Below are 18,009 nucleotides of genomic sequence, written 5' to 3' on the forward strand. Positions count from 1 at the left end.
ATATATTACAGAATGCATCCAGATGTGCATCGGAAACTACTACTCGACTTCCATGGTACGATCAAAGCGTAGACAGTTTGAGACATTACTCCCATGGAGAAAAGTCCGCATGCTACTTATTGTATTCAATGCCGATGCAATTTTTGTGTTTCATCAACACTCTGTAGGTCCACAGATTACAGCATGTGTCCAGATGTGCTTCGGAAACTACTACTGGTCTTCCAGGGAACGACCAAAGCGTAGACAGTTTGAGGCATTGCTCCCATGGAGAAAAGTCGGCATGGTACATATTGTATACAATGCCGATGCTATATTTGTGTTTCATCACCACTCTGAAGCTCCATATATTACAGAATGCCTCCAGATGTGCTTCGGAAACTACTACAGCCCTTCCAGGGAACGTTCAAAGCGTAGACAGTTTAAGATATTACCCCCCTGGAGAAAAGTCCGCATAGTATTTATTGTATTCAATGCCGATGCAATTTTTGTATTTCATCAACTCTCTGTTGGTCCACAGATCACAGAATGCCTCCAGATGTGCTTCAGACACAACTACTGGTCTTCCAGGGAGCAATCAAATCGTAGACAGTTTGAGACATTACTCCCGTTTAGATAAGTCGGCATGGAACTTATTATATTCAATGTCGATGCAATTTTTGTGTTTCATCAACACCCTGTAGGTCCACAGGTTCCTGAATGCCCCCAGATGTGCTTTGGAAACTACTACTGGTCTTCCAGGAACGATCGAAACGTAGACAGTTTGAGACATTACTCCCATGGAGAAAAGTTTGCATGGTACTTATTGTATTCAACGCCGATGCAATTTTTGTGTGTCATCAACACTCTGTAGGTCCACAGATTACAGAATGCCTCCAGATGCGATTCTGAAACTACTACTGGTCTTCCACGGAACGATCAAAACGTAGACAGTTTGAGACATTACTCCCATGGAGAAAAGACCGCATGGTACTAATTGTATTCAATGCCGATGCAATTTTTGTGTTTCATCAACACTCTGTAGGTATACAGATTACAGAATGCCTCCAGATGTGCTTCGGAAACTACTACTAATCTTCCAGGGAACGATCAAATCGTAGACAGTTTCAGACATTACTCCAATGAAGAAAAGTCCGCATGGTACTTATTGTATACAATGTCTATGAAATTTTTGTGTTTCATCAACACTCTGTAGGTCCACAGATTACAGAATGCCTCCAGACGTGCTTCGGAAACTACTACTAATCTTCCAGGGAACGATCAAATCGTAGACACTTTGAGACATTACTTCCATTAAGAAAAGTCCGCTTGGTACTTATTGTATTCAATGCCGATGCAATGTTTGTGTTTCATTGACACTCTGTAGGTCCACAGATTACAGCATGCCTGCAGATGTGCTTCGGAAACTACTACTGGTCTTCCTGTAATCGATCAAAGCGTAGACAGTTTGAGACATTACTCCCGTGGAGAAAAGTCCGCATGGAACTTATTGTATTCAATGTCGATGCAATTTTTGTGTTTCATCAACATCCTGTAGGTCCACAGATTACAGAATGCCTCCAGATGTGCTTCGGAAACTCCTACTGGTGTTCCAGGAAACGATCAAATCGTAGACAGTTTGAGACATTACTCCCATGGAGTAAAGTCCTCATGGTACTTATTGTACTCAATGCCGATGCAATTTTTGTGCTTCATCAACACTCTGTAGGTCCACAGATTACAAAATGCCTCCAGATGTGCTTCGGATACTACTACTGGTCTTCCAGGGAACGATCAAATCGTAGACAGTTTGAGACAGTACTCCCATGGAGAGAAGTCCGCATCGTACATATTGTATACAATGCCGTTGCTATTAATGTGTTTCATCACCACTCTGAAGCTACATATATTACAGAATGCATCCAGATGTGCTTCGGAAACTACTACTCGACTTCCATGGTACGATCAAAGCGTAGACAGTTTGAGACATTACTCCCATGGAGAAATGTACGCATGGTGCTTATTGTATTCAATGCCGATGCAATTTTTGTGTTTCATCAACACTCTGTAGGTCCACAGATTACAGCATGCCTCCAGATGTGCTTCGGAAACTACTACTGGTCTTCCAGGGAACGACCAAAGCGTAGACAGTTTGAGGCATTACTCCCATGGAGAAAAGTCGGCATGGTACTTACTGTATACAATGCCGATGCTATATTTGTGTTTCATCACCACTCTGAAGCTCCATATATTACAGAATGCCTCCAGATGTGCTACGGAAACTACTACTGGTCTTCCAGGGAACGATCAAAGCGCAGACAGTTTGAGGCATTACTCCCATGGAGAAAAGTCCTCATGGTACTTATTGTATACAATGCCGATGCTGTATTTGTGTTTCATCACCACTCTGAAGCTCCATATATTACAGAATGCCTCCAGATGTGCTTCGGAAAATACTACTAATCTTCCTGGGAACGATCAAAGCGTAGACAGTTTAAGATATTACCCCCCTGGAGAAAAGTCCGCATAGTATTTATTGTATTCAATGCCGATGCAATTTTTGTATTTCATCAACTCTCTGTTGGTCCACAGATCACAGAATGCCTCCAGATGTGCTTCGGAAACAACTACTGGTCTTCCAGGGAGCAATCAAATCGTAGACAGTTTGAGACATTACTCCCGTTTAGAAAAGTCGGCTTGGAACTTATTGTATTCAATGTCGATGCAATTTTTGTGTTTCATCAACATCCTGTAGGTCCACAGGTTCCTGAATGCCCCCAGATGTGCTTTGGAAACTACTACTGGTCTTCCAGGAACGATCGAAACGTAGACAGTTTGAGACATTACTCCCATGGAGAAAAGTTTGCATGGTACTTATTGTATTCAATGCCGATGCAATTTTTGTGTGTCATCAACACTCTGTAGGTCCACAGATTACAGAATGCCTCCAGATGTGCTTCGGAAACTACTACTGGTCTTCCTGGAATCGATCAAAGCGTAGACAGTTTGAGACAATTCTCCCATGGAGAAAAGTCCGCATGGTACTTATTGTAGTCAATGCCGATGCAATTTTTGTGTTTCATCAACACTCTGTAGGTCCACAGATTACAGAATGCCTCCAGGTGTGCTTCTGAAACTACTACTGCTCTTCCTGGAATCGATCAATTCGTACACAGTTTGAGACATTACTCCCATGCAGAAAAGTCCGCAAGGTACTTATTGTTTTAAATGCCGATGCAATTGTTGTGTTTCATCAACACTCTGTAGGTCCACAGATTACAGCATGTGTCCAGATGTGCTTCGGAAACTACTACTGGTCTTCCAGGGAACGACCAAAGCGTAGACAGTTTGAGGCATTGCTCCCATGGAGAAAAGTCGGCATGGTACATATTGTATACAATGCCGATGCTATATTTGTGTTTCATCACCACTCTGAAGCTCCATATATTACAGAATGCCTCCAGATGTGCTTCGGAAACTACTACAGCCCTTCCAGGGAACGTTCAAAGCGTAGACAGTTTAAGATATTACCCCCCTGGAGAAAAGTCCGCATAGTATTTATTGTATTCAATGCCGATGCAATTTTTGTATTTCATCAACTCTCTGTTGGTCCACAGATCACAGAATGCCTCCAGATGTGCTTCAGACACAACTACTGGTCTTCCAGGGAGCAATCAAATCGTAGACAGTTTGAGACATTACTCCCGTTTAGATAAGTCGGCATGGAACTTATTATATTCAATGTCGATGCAATTTTTGTGTTTCATCAACATCCTGTAGGTCCACAGGTTCCTGAATGCCCCCAGATGTGCTTTGGAAACTACTACTGGTCTTCCAGGAACGATCGAAACGTAGACAGTTTGAGACATTACTCCCATGGAGAAAAGTTTGCATGGTACTTATTGTATTCAACGCCGATGCAATTTTTGTGTGTCATCAACACTCTGTAGGTCCACAGATTACAGAATGCCTCCAGATGCGATTCTGAAACTACTACTGGTCTTCCACGGAACGATCAAAACGTAGACAGTTTGAGACATTACTCCCATGGAGAAAAGACCGCATGGTACTAATTGTATTCAATGCCGATGCAATTTTTGTGTTTCATCAACACTCTGTAGGTATACAGATTACAGAATGCCTCCAGATGTGCTTCGGAAACTACTACTAATCTTCCAGGGAACGATCAAATCGTAGACAGTTTCAGACATTACTCCAATGAAGAAAAGTCCGCATGGTACTTATTGTATACAATGTCTATGAAATTTTTGTGTTTCATCAACACTCTGTAGGTCCACAGATTACAGAATGCCTCCAGACGTGCTTCGGAAACTACTACTAATCTTCCAGGGAACGATCAAATCGTAGACACTTTGAGACATTACTTCCATTAAGAAAAGTCCGCTTGGTACTTATTGTATTCAATGCCGATGCAATGTTTGTGTTTCATTGACACTCTGTAGGTCCACAGATTACAGCATGCCTGCAGATGTGCTTCGGAAACTACTACTGGTCTTCCTGTAATCGATCAAAGCGTAGACAGTTTGAGACATTACTCCCGTGGAGAAAAGTCCGCATGAAACTTATTGTATTCAATGTCGATGCAATTTTTGTGTTTCATCAACATCCTGTAGGTCCACAGATTACAGAATGCCTCCAGATGTGCTTCGGAAACTCCTACTGGTGTTCCAGGAAACGATCAAATCGTAGACAGTTTGAGACATTACTCCCATGGAGTAAAGTCCTCATGGTACTTATTGTACTCAATGCCGATGCAATTTTTGTGCTTCATCAACACTCTGTAGGTCCACAGATTACAAAATGCCTCCAGATGTGCTTCGGATACTACTACTGGTCTTCCAGGGAACGATCAAATCGTAGACAGTTTGAGACAGTACTCCCATGGAGAGAAGTCCGCATCGTACATATTGTATACAATGCCGTTGCTATTAATGTGTTTCATCACCACTCTGAAGCTACATATATTACAGAATGCATCCAGATGTGCTTCGGAAACTACTACTCGACTTCCATGGTACGATCAAAGCGTAGACAGTTTGAGACATTACTCCCATGGAGAAATGTACGCATGGTGCTTATTGTATTCAATGCCGATGCAATTTTTGTGTTTCATCAACACTCTGTAGGTCCACAGATTACAGCATGCCTCCAGATGTGCTTCGGAAACTACTACTGGTCTTCCAGGGAACGACCAAAGCGTAGACAGTTTGAGGCATTACTCCCATGGAGAAAAGTCGGCATGGTACTTACTGTATACAATGCCGATGCTATATTTGTGTTTCATCACCACTCTGAAGCTCCATATATTACAGAATGCCTCCAGATGTGCTACGGAAACTACTACTGGTCTTCCAGGGAACGATCAAAGCGCAGACAGTTTGAGGCATTACTCCCATGGAGAAAAGTCCTCATGGTACTTATTGTATACAATGCCGATGCTGTATTTGTGTTTCATCACCACTCTGAAGCTCCATATATTACAGAATGCCTCCAGATGTGCTTCGGAAAATACTACTAATCTTCCTGGGAACGATCAAAGCGTAGACAGTTTAAGATATTACCCCCCTGGAGAAAAGTCCGCATAGTATTTATTGTATTCAATGCCGATGCAATTTTTGTATTTCATCAACTCTCTGTTGGTCCACAGATCACAGAATGCCTCCAGATGTGCTTCGGAAACAACTACTGGTCTTCCAGGGAGCAATCAAATCGTAGACAGTTTGAGACATTACTCCCGTTTAGAAAAGTCGGCTTGGAACTTATTGTATTCAATGTCGATGCAATTTTTGTGTTTCATCAACATCCTGTAGGTCCACAGATTACAGAATGCCTCCAGATGTGCTTCGGAAACTACTACTGGTCTTCCTGGAATCGATCAAAGCGTAGACAGTTTGAGACAATTCTCCCATGGAGAAAAGTCCGCATGGTACTTATTGTAGTCAATGCCGATGCAATTTTTGTGTTTCATCAACACTCTGTAGGTCCACAGATTACAGAATGCCTCCAGGTGTGCTTCTGAAACTACTACTGCTCTTCCTGGAATCGATCAATTCGTACACAGTTTGAGACATTACTCCCATGCAGAAAAGTCCGCAAGGTACTTATTGTTTTAAATGCCGATGCAATTGTTGTGCTTCATCAACACTCTGTAGGTCCACAGATTACAGCATGCCTCCATATGTGCTTCGGAAACTACTACTGGTCTTCCAGGGAACGATCAAAGCGTTGACAGTTTGAGGCACTACTCCCATGGAGAAAAGTCCGCATGGTACTTATTGTATACAATGCCGATGCTATATTTGTGTTTCATCACCACTCTGAAGCTCCATATATTACAGAATGCCTCCAGATGTGCTTCGGAATCTACTACTTGGTCTTCCAGGGAACGATCAAATCGTAGACAGTTTAAGATGTTACTCCCATGGAGAAAAGTCCGCATGGTATTTATTGTATTCAATGCCGATGCAATTTTTGTGTTTCATCAACTCTCTGTAGGTCCACAGATCACAGAATGCCTCCAGATGTGCTTCGGAAACAACTACTGGTCTTCCAGGGAGCAATCAAATCGTAGACAGTTTGAGACATTACTAACGTCTAGAAAAGTCCGCATGGATCTTATTGTATTCAATGTCGATGCAATTTTTGTGTTTCATCAACATCCTGTAGATCTACAGATTCCTGAATGCCCCCAGTTGTGCTTTGGAAACTACTACTGGTCTTCCAGGGAAAGATCGAAACGTAGACAGTTTGAGACATTACTCCCATGGAGAAAAGTTTGCATGGTACTTATTGTATTCAATGAAGATGCAATTTTTGTGCTTCATCAACACTCTGTAGGTCCACAGATTACAGCATGCCTCCAGATGTGCTTCGGAAACTACTACTGGTCTTCCAGGGGACGATAAAAGCGTAGACAGTTTGAGGCACTACTCCCATGGAGAAAAGTCCGCATGGTACTTATTGTATTCAATGCCGATGCAATTTTTGTGTTTCATCAACACACTGTAGGTCCACAGATTACAGAATACCTCCAGATGTGCTTCGGAAACTACTGCTAATCTTCCAGGGAACGATCAAATCGTAGACAGTTTGAGACATTACTCTCATTAAGAAAAGTCCGCATGGTACTTATTGTATACAATGCCGATGCAATTTTTGTGCTTCATCAACACTCTGTAGGTCCATATATTATAGAATGCCTCCAGATGTGCTTCGGAAACTACTACTGGTCTTCCAGGGAACGATCAAAGCGTAGATAGTTTGAGTCATTTTCTCCCATGGAGAAAAGTCCCAATGGTACTTCTTGTATTCAATGCCGATGCAATTTTTGTGTTTTATCAACACTCTGTAGGTCCACAGATTACAGCATTCCTCCAGATGTGCTTCGGAAACTACTACTGGTCTACCTGGAGTCGATCAAAGCGTAGACAGTTTGAGACAATTCTCCCATGGAGAAAAGTCCCCATGGTACTTATTGTATACAATGCCGTTGCCGTTATTGTGTTTCTTCACCACTCTGAAGCTACATATATTACAGACTGCATCCAGATGTGCATCGGAAACTACTACTGGTCTTCCATGGTACGATCAAAGCGTAGACAGTTTAAGACATTACTCCCATGGAGAAAAGTCGGCATGGTACTTATTGTATTCAATGACGATGCAATTTTTATATTTCATCCACTCTCTGTAGGACCACAGATCGCAGAATGCCTCCTGATGAGCTTCGGAAACTACTACTGGTCTTCCAGGGGGCGATCAAATCGTAGACAGTTTGAGACATTACTCCTGTGGAGAAAGGTCCCCATGGAACTTATTGTATTCAATGTAGATGCAATTTTTGTGTTTCATCAACACTGTGTAGGTCCACAGATTACGGCATGCCTCCAGATGTGTTTCGGAAACTACTACTGGTCTTCCTGGATTCGATCAAAGCGTAGACAGTTTGAGACATTACTCCCATGGAGAAAAGGCCGCATGGTACTAATTGTATTTAATGCCGTAGCAATTTTTGAGTTTCATCAACACTCTGTAGGTCCACATTTTACAACATGCCTCCAGATGTGCTTCGGAAACTACTACAGGTTTTTCTGGAATCGATCAAAGCGTAGTCAGTGTGAGACATTACTCCCATGGAGAAAAGTCCGCATGGTACTAATTGTATTCAATGCCGATGCAATTTTTGTGTTTCATCAACACTCTGTAGGTCCACAAATTACAAAATGCCTCAAGATGTGCATCGGAAACTACTACTGGCTTTCTAGGGAACGATCAAAACGTAGACAGTTTGAGACATTACTCCCATGGAGAAAAGTCCGCATGGTACTTACCGTATACAATGCCGATGCAAATTTTGTCTTCCATGACCACTCATAAGCCCCATAGATTACAGAATGCCTCCAGATGTGCTTCGGAAACTACTACTGGTCTTCCAGGGAACGATCAAAATGCAGACAGTTTGAGACATTACTCCCATGGAGAAAAGTCCCCATGGTACTTATTGTATTCAATGCCGATGCAATTTTTGTGTTTCATCAACACTCTGTAGGTCCACAGATTACAGCATTTCTCCAGATGTGCTTCGGAAACTACTACTGGTCTTCCTGGAATCGATCAAAGCGTAGACAGTTTGAGACAATTGTCCCATGGAGAAAAGTCCGCATGGTACTTATTGTAGTCAATGCCGATGCAATTTTTGTGTTTCATCAACACTCTGTAGGTCCATAGATTACAGAAGGCCTCCAGATGTGCTTCGGAAACTACTACTGGTCTTCCTGGAATCGATCAATGCGTAGATAGTTTGAGACATTACTCCCATGGAGAAAAGTCCACATGGTATTTTTTGTATTCAATGCCGATGCAATTTTTTTATTTCATCACCTCTCTGTAGGTCCACAGATCACAGAATGCCTCCAGATGTGCTTCGGAAACAACTACTGGTCTTCCAGGGGGCGACCAAATCGTACTCAGTTTGAGACATTACTCCCGTGGAGAAAAGTCCCCATGGAACTTATTGTATTCAATGTAAATGCAATTTTTGTGTTTCCTCAACATCCTGTAGGCCCACAGATACCTGAAAGCCCCCAGATGTGCTTTGGAAACTACTACTCGTCTTCCAGGGAACGATCGAAACGTAGACAATTTGAGACATTACTCCCATGGAGAAAAGTCCCCATGGTACTTATTGTATTCAATGCCGATGCAATTTTTGTGTTTCATCAACACTCTGTAGGTCCACAGATTACAGCATGACTCCAGATGTGCTTCGGAAACTACTAATGGTCTTCCTGGAATCGATCAAAGCGTAGACAGTTTGAGATAATTCTCCCATGGAGAAAAGTCCGCATGGTACTTATTCTATACAATGCCGATGCTATATTTGTGTTTCATTACCACTCTGAAGCTCCATATATTGCAGAATGCCTCCACATGTGCTTCGGAAACTACTACTGGTCTTCCAGGGAAAGATCAAAGCGTAGACAGTTTAAGACGTTACTCCCATGGAGAAAAGTCCGCATGGTATTTATTGTATTCAATGCCGATGCAATTTTTGTGTTTCAGCAACACTCTGTAGGTCCACAGATTACAGAATGCCTCCAGATGTGCTTCGGAAACTACTACTAATATTCCAGGGAACAATCAAATCGTAGACAGTTTGAGACATTACTCCCATGAAGAAAAGTCCGCATGGTACTTATTGTATTCAATGCCGATGCAATTTTTGTGTTTCATCAACACTCTGAAGGTGCACAGATTACAGCATGCCTCCAGATTTGCTTCGGAAACTACTACTGGTCTTCCTGGAATCGCTGAAAGCGTAGACAGTTAGAGACAATTCTCCCATGGGGAAAAGTCCGCATGGTACTTATTGTAGTCAATGCCGATGCAATTTTTGTGTTTCATCAACACTTCTTAGGTCTACAGATTACAGAATGCCCCCAGATGTGCTTCTGAAACTGCTACTGGTCTTCCTGGAATCGATCAATACGTACACAGTTTGAGACATTACTCCCATGGAGAAAAGTCCGCAAGGTACTTATTGTATTCAATGCCGATGCACTTTTTGTGCTTCATCAACACTCTGTAGGACCACAGATTACAGCATGCCTTCAGATGTGCTTCGGAAACTACTACTGGTCTTCCAGGGAACGATCAAAGCGTAGACAGTTTGAGTCATTACTCCCGTGGAGAAAAGTCGGCATGGTACTTATTGTATACAATGCCGATGCTATATTTGTGTTTCATCACCACTCTGAAGCTCCATATATTACAGAATGCCTAAAGATGTGATTCGGAAAGTACTACTGGTCTTCCAGGGAACGATCAAAGCGTAGACAGTTTAAGATATTACTCCCATGGAGAAAAGTCCGCATGGTATTTACTGTATTCAATGCCGATGCAATTTTTGTGTTTCATCAACTCTCAGTAGGTCCACAGAATGCCTCCAGATGTGCTTCGGAAACAACTACTTGTCTTCCAGGGAGCAATCAAATCGTAAACAGTTTGAGACATTACTCCCGTCTAGAAAAGTACGCATGGAACTTATTGTATTCAATGTCGATGCAATTTTTGTGTTTCATCAACATCCTGTAGGTCCACAGGTTCCTGAATGCCCCCAGATGTGCTTTGGAAACTACTACTGGTCTTCCATGGACCGATCGAAACGTAGACAGTTTGAGACATTACTCCCATGGAGAAAAGTTTGCATGGTACTTATTGTATTCAATGCCGATGCAATTTTTGTGTGTCAACAACACTCTGTAGGTCCACCGATAACAGAATGTCTCCAGATGCGCTTCGGAAACTACTACTGGTCTTCCATGGAACGATCAAAGCGTAGACAGTTTGAGACATCACTCCCATGGAGAAAAGTCCGCATGGTACTTATTGTATTCAATGCCGATGAATTTTTGTGTTTCATCAACAATCTGTAGGTCCACAGATTACAGAATGCTCCCAGATGTGCTTCGGAAACTACTACAAATCTTCCAGGGAACGATCAAATCGTAGACAGTTTGTGACATTACTCCCATGAAGAAAAGTCCGCATGGTACTTATTGTATTCAATGCCGATGCAATTTTTGTGTTTCATCAACACTCTGTAGGTCCACAGATTACAGCATGCCTCCAGATGTGCTTCGGAAACTACTACTGGTCTTCCAGAGAACGATCAAAGCGTAGACAGTTTGAGACAATTCTCCCATGGAGAAAAGTCCGAATGGTACTTACTGTAGTCAATGCCGATGCAATTTTTGTGTTTTATCAGCACTCTGTAGGTCCAGAGATTACAGAATGCCTCCAGATGTGCTTCGGAAACTACTACTGGTCTTCCAGGGAACGATCAAAGCGTAGACAGTTTGAGGCATTACTCCCATGGAGAAAACTCCACATGGTACTTATTGTACACAATGCCGATGCTATATTTGTGATTCATCAACACTCTGAAGCTCCATATATTGCAGAATGCCTCCAGATGTGCTTCGGAATCTACTACTGGTCTTCCAGGGAACGATCAAAGCGTAGACAGTTTAAGATATTACTCCCATGGAGAAACGTCCGCATGGTATTTATTGTATTCAATGCGGATGCAATTTTTGTGTTTCATCAACTCTCTGTAGGTCCACAGATCACAGAATGCCTCCAGATGTGCGTCGGAAACAACTACTGGTCTTCTAGGGAGCAATCAAATCGTAGACAGTTTGAGACATTACTAACGTCTAGAAAAGTCCGCATGGATCTTATTGTATTCAATGTCGATGCAATTTATGTGTTTCATCAACACACTGTAGGTCCACAGATTACAGAATACCTCCAGATGTGCTTCGGAAACTACTACTAATCTTCCAGGGAACGATCAAATCGTTGACAGTTTGAGACATTACTCTCATTAAGAAAAGCCCGCATGGTACTTATTGTATACAATGCCGATGCAATTTTTGTGCTTCATCAACACTCTGTAGGTCCATATATTATAGAATGCCTCCAGATGTGCTTCTGAAACTACTACTGGTCTTCCAGGGAACGATCAAAGCGTAGACAGTTTGAGTCATTACTCCCATGGAGAAAAGTCCCAATGGTACTTCTTGTATTCAATGCCGATGCAATTTTTGTGTTTCATCAACACTCTGTAGGTCCACAGATTACAGCATTCCTCCAGATGTGCTTCGGAAACTACTACTGGTCTTCCTGGAGTCGATCAAAGCGTAGACAGTTTGAGACAATTCTCCCATGGAGAAAAGTCCCCATGGTACTTATTGTATACAATGCCGTTGCTGTTATTGTGTTTCTTCACCACTCTGAAGCTACATATATTACAGAATGCATCCAGATGTGAATCGGAAACTACTACTGGTCTTCCATGGTACGATCAAAGCGTAGACAGTTTAAGACATTACTCCCATGGAGAAAAGTCGGCATGGTACTTATTGTATTCAATGACGATGCAATTTTTATATTTCATCCACTCTCTGTAGGACCACAGATCACAGAATGCCTCCAGATGTGTTTCGGAAACTACTACTGGTCTTCCTGGATTCGATCAAAGCGTAGACAGTTTGAGACATTACTCCCATGGAAAAAAGTCCGCATGGTACTAATTGTATTTAATGCCGTAGCAATTTTTGAGTTTCATCAACACTCTGTAGGTCCACATTTTACAACATGCCTCCAGATGTGCTTCGGAAACTACTATAGGTTTTTCTGGAATCGATCAAAGCGTAGTCAGTGAGAGACATTACTCCCATGGAGAAAAGTCCGCATGGTACTAATTGTATTCAATGCCGATGCAATTTTTGTGTTTCATCAACACTCTGTAGGTCCACAAATTATAAAATGCCTCAAGATGTGCTTCGGAAACTACTACTGGCCTTCTAGGGAACGATCAAAACGTAGACAGTTTGAGACATTACTCCTATGGAGAAAAGTCCGCATGGTACTTACCGTATACAATGCCGATGCAAATTTTGTCTTCCATCACCACTCATAAGCTCCATAGATTACAGAATGCCTCCAGATGTGCTTCGGAAACTACTACTGGTCTTCCAGGGAACGATCAAAATGTAGACAGTTTGAGACATTACTGCCATGGAGAAAAGTCCCCATGGTACTTATTGTATTCAATGCCGATGCAATTTTTGTGTTTCATCAACACTCTGTAGTTTCACAGATTACAGCATGCCTCCAGATGTGCTTCGGAAACTACTACTGGTCTTCGTGGAATCGATCAAAGCGTAGACAGTTTGAGACAATTGTCCCATGGAGAAAAGTCCGCATGGTACTTATTGAAGTCAATGCCGATGCAATTTTTGTGTTTCATCAACACTCTGTAGGTCCACAGATTACAGAATGGCTCCAGATGTGCTTCGGAAACTACTACTGGTCTTCCTGGAATCGATCAATGCGTAGACAGTTTGAGACATTACTAACATGGAGAAAAGTCCACATGGTATTTTTTGTATTCAATGCCGATGCAATTTTTTTGTTTCATCAATTCTCTGTAGGACCACAGATCACAGAGTGCCTCCAGATGTGCTTCGGAAACAACTACTGGTCTTCCAGGGGGCGATCAAATCGTACACAGTTTGAGACATTACTCCCGTGGAGAAAAGTCCCCAAGGAACTTATTGTATTCAATGTAGATGCAATTTTTGTGTTTCCTCAACATCCTGCAGGCCCACAGATTCCTGAAAGCCCCCAGATGTGCTTTGGAAACTACTACTGGTCTTCCAGGGAACGATCGAAACGTAGACAGTTTGAGACATTACTCCCATGGAGAAAAGTCCCCATGGTACTTATTGTATTCAATGCCGATGCAATTTTTGTGTTTCATCAACACTCTGTAGGTCCACAGATTACAGCATGACTCCAGATGTGCTTCGGAAACTACTAATGGTCTTGCTGGAATCGATCAAATCGTAGACAGTTTGAGACAATTCTCCCATAGAGAAAAGTCCGCATGGTACTTATTCTATACAATGCCGATGCAATTTTTGTGTTTCATCAACACTCCTTAGGTCTACAGATTACAGAATGCTTTCAGATGTGCTTCGGAAACTGCACTGGTCTTCCTGGAAACGATCAATACCTACACAGTTTGAGACATTACTCCCATGGAGAAAAGTCCGCAAGGTACTTATTGTATTCAATGCCGATGCACTTTTTGTGCTTCATCAACACTCTGTAGGACCACAGATTACAGCATGCCTCCTGATGTACTTCGGAAACTACTACTGGTCTTCCAGGGAACGATCAAAGCGTAGACAGTTTGAATCATTACTCCCGTGGAGAAAAGACGGCATGGTACTTATTGTATACAATGCCGATGCTATATTTGTGTTTCATCACCACTCTGAAGCTCCATATATTACAGAATGCCTAAAGATGTGCTTCGGAAACTACTACCGGTCTTCCAGGGAACGATCAAAGCGTAGACAGTTTGAGGCATTACTCCCATGGAGAAAAGTCCGCAAGGTACTTATTGTATACAATGCCGATGCTATATTTGTGTTTCATCACCACTCTGAAGCTCCATATATTACAGAATGCCTCCAGATGTGCTTCGGAAACTACTACTGGTCTTCCAGGGAACGATCAAAGCGTAGACAGTTTAAGATATTACTCCCATGGAGAAAAGTCCGCATGGTACTTACTGTATTCAATGCCGATGCAATTTTTGTGTTTCATCAACATCCTGTAGGTCTACAGGTTCCTGAATGCCCCCAGATGTGCTTTGGAAACTACTACTGGTCTTCCATGGAACGATCGAAACGTAGACATTTCGAGACATTACTCCCATGGAGAAAAGTTTGCATTGTACTTATTGTATTCAATGCCGATGCAATTTTTGTGTGTCAACAACACTCTGTAGGTCCACCGATAACAGAATGTCTCCAGATGCGCTTCGGAATCTACTACTGGTCTTCCATGGAACGATCAAAGCGTAGACAGTTTGAGACATTACTCCCATGGAGAAAAGTCCGCATGGTACTTATTGTATTCAATGCCGATGCAATTTTTGTGTTTCATCAACACTCTGTAGGTCCACAGATTACAGAATGCCTCCAGATGTGCTTCGGAAACTACTACTGGTCTTCCAGAGAAAGATCAAAGCGTAGACAGTCTGAGACAATTCTCCCATGGAGAAAAGTCCGAATGGTACTTATTGTAGTCAATGCCGATGCAATTTTTGTGTTTTATCAACACTCTGTAGGTCCAGAGATTACAGAATGAGGCCAGATGTGCTTCAGAAACTACTACTGGTCTTCCAGGGAACGATCAAAGCGTAGACAGTTTGAGGCATTACTCCCATGGAGAAAACTCCGCTTGGTACTTATTGTATACAATGCCGATGCTATGTTTGTGTTTCATCACCACTCTGAAGCACCATATATTGCAGAATGCCTCCAGATGTGCTTCGGAAACAACTACTGGTCTTCCAGGGAGCAATCAAATCGCAGACAGTTTGAGACATTACTCCCGTCTAGAATATTCCGCATGGAACTTATTGTATTCAATGTCGATGCAATTTTTGTGTTTCATCAACATCCTGTAGGTCTACAGATTCATGAATGCCCCCAGATGTGCTTTGGAAACTTCTACTGGTCTTCCAGGGAACGATCGAAACGTAGACAGTTTGAGACATTACTCCCATGGAGAAAAGTCCCCATGGTTCTTATTGTATTCAATGCCGATGCAATTTTTGTGTGTCATCAACACTCTGTAGGTCCACAGATTACAGCATGACTCCAGATGTGCTTCGGAAACTACTAATGGTCTTCCAGGAATCGATCAAAGCGTAGACAGTTTGAGACAATTCTCCCATGGAGAAATGTCCGCATGGTACTTATTGTACACAATGCCGATGCTATATTTGTGTTTGATTACCACTCTGAAGCTCCATATATTACAGAATGCCTCCACATGTGCTTCGGGAACTACTACTGGTCTTCCAGGGAAAGATCAAAGCGTAGACAGTTTAAGACATTACTCCCATGGAGAAAAGGCCGCATGGTACTAATTGTATTTAATGCCGTAGCAATTTTTGAGTTTCATCAACACTCTGTAGGTCCACATTTTACAACATGCCTCCAGATGTGCTTCGGAAACTACTACAGGTTTTTCTGGAATCGATCAAAGCGTAGTCAGTGTGAGACATTACTCCCATGGCTAAAAGTCCGCATGGTACTAATTGTATTCAATGCCGATGCAATTTTTGTGTTTCATCAACACTCTGTAGGTCCACAAATTACAAAATGCCTCAAGATATGCTTCGGAAACTACTACTGGCTTTCTAGGGAACGATCAAAACGTAGACAGTTTGAGACATTACTCCTATGGAGAAAAGTCCGCATGGTACTTACCGTATACAATGCCGATGCAAATTTTGTCTTCCATGACCACTCATAAGCCCCATAGATTACAGAATGCCTCCAGATGTGCTTCGGAAACTACTACTGGTCTTCCAGGGAACGATCAAAATGCAGACAGTTTGAGACATTACTCCCATGGAGAAAAGTCCCCATGGTACTTATTGTATTCAATGCCGATGCAATTTTTGTGTTTCATCAACACTCTGTAGGTCCACAGATTACAGCATTTCTCCAGATGTGCTTCGGAAACTACTACTGGTCTTCCTGGAATCGATCAAAGCGTAGACAGTTTGAGACAATTGTCCCATGGAGAAAAGTCCGCATGGTACTTATTGTAGTCAATGCCGATGCAATTTTTGTGTTTCATCAACACTCTGTAGGTCCATAGATTACAGAAGGCCTCCAGATGTGCTTCGGAAACTACTACTGGTCTTCCTGGAATCGATCAATGCGTAGATAGTTTGAGACATTACTCCCATGGAGAAAAGTCCACATGGTATTTTTTTGTATTCAATGCCGATGCAATTTTTTTATTTCATCAACTCTCTGTAGGTCCACAGATCACAGAATGCCTCCAGATGTGCTTCGGAAACAACTACTGGTCTTCCAGGGGGCGATCAAATCGTACTCAGTTTGAGACATTACTCCCGTGGAGAAAAGTCCCCATGGAACTTATTGTATTCAATGTAAATGCAATTTTTGTGTTTCCTCAACATCCTGTAGGCCCACAGATTCCTGAAAGCCCCCAGATGTGCTTTGGAAACTACTACTCGTCTTCCAGGGAACGATCGAAGCGTAGACAGTTTGAGACATTACTCCCATGGAGAAAAGTCCCCATGGTACTTATTGTATTCAATGCCGATGCAATTTTTGTGTTTCATCAACACTCTGTAGGTCCACAGATTACAGCATGACTCCAGATGTGCTTCGGAAACTACTAATGGTCTTCCTGGAATCGATCAAAGCGTAGACAGTTTGAGACAATTCTCCCATGGAGAAAAGTCCGCATGGTACTTATTCTATACAATGCCGATGCTATATTTGTGTCTCATTACCACTCTGAAGCTCCATATATTACAGAATGCCTCCACATGTGCTTCGGAAACTACTACTGGTCTTCCAGGGAAAGATCAAAGCGTAGACAGTTTAAGACATTACTCCCATGGAGAAAAGTCCGCATGGTATTTATTGTATTCAATGCCGATGCAATTTTTGTGTTTCAGCAACACTCTGTAGGTCCACAGATTACAGAATGCCTCCAGATGTGCTTCGGAAACTACTACTAATATTCCAGGGAACAATCAAATCGTAGACAGTTTGAGACATTACTCCCATGAAGAAAAGTCCGCATGGTACTTATTGTATACAATGCCGATGCTATATTTGTGTTTCATCACCACTCTGAAGCTCCATATATTACAGAATGCCTAAAGATGTGATTCGGAAAGTACTACTGGTCTTCCAGGGAACGATCAAAGCGTAGACAGTTTAAGATATTACTCCCATGGAGAAAAGTCCGCATGGTATTTACTGTATTCAATGCCGATGCAATTTTTGTGTTTCATCAACTCTCAGTAGGTCCACAGAATGCCTCCAGATGTGCTTCGGAAACAACTACTGGTCTTCCAGGGAGCAATCAAATCGT

Source organism: Schistocerca gregaria, chromosome 10 (assembly GCF_023897955.1).
Source record: "Schistocerca gregaria isolate iqSchGreg1 chromosome 10, iqSchGreg1.2, whole genome shotgun sequence".
NCBI lineage: Eukaryota > Metazoa > Arthropoda > Insecta > Orthoptera > Acrididae > Schistocerca > Schistocerca gregaria.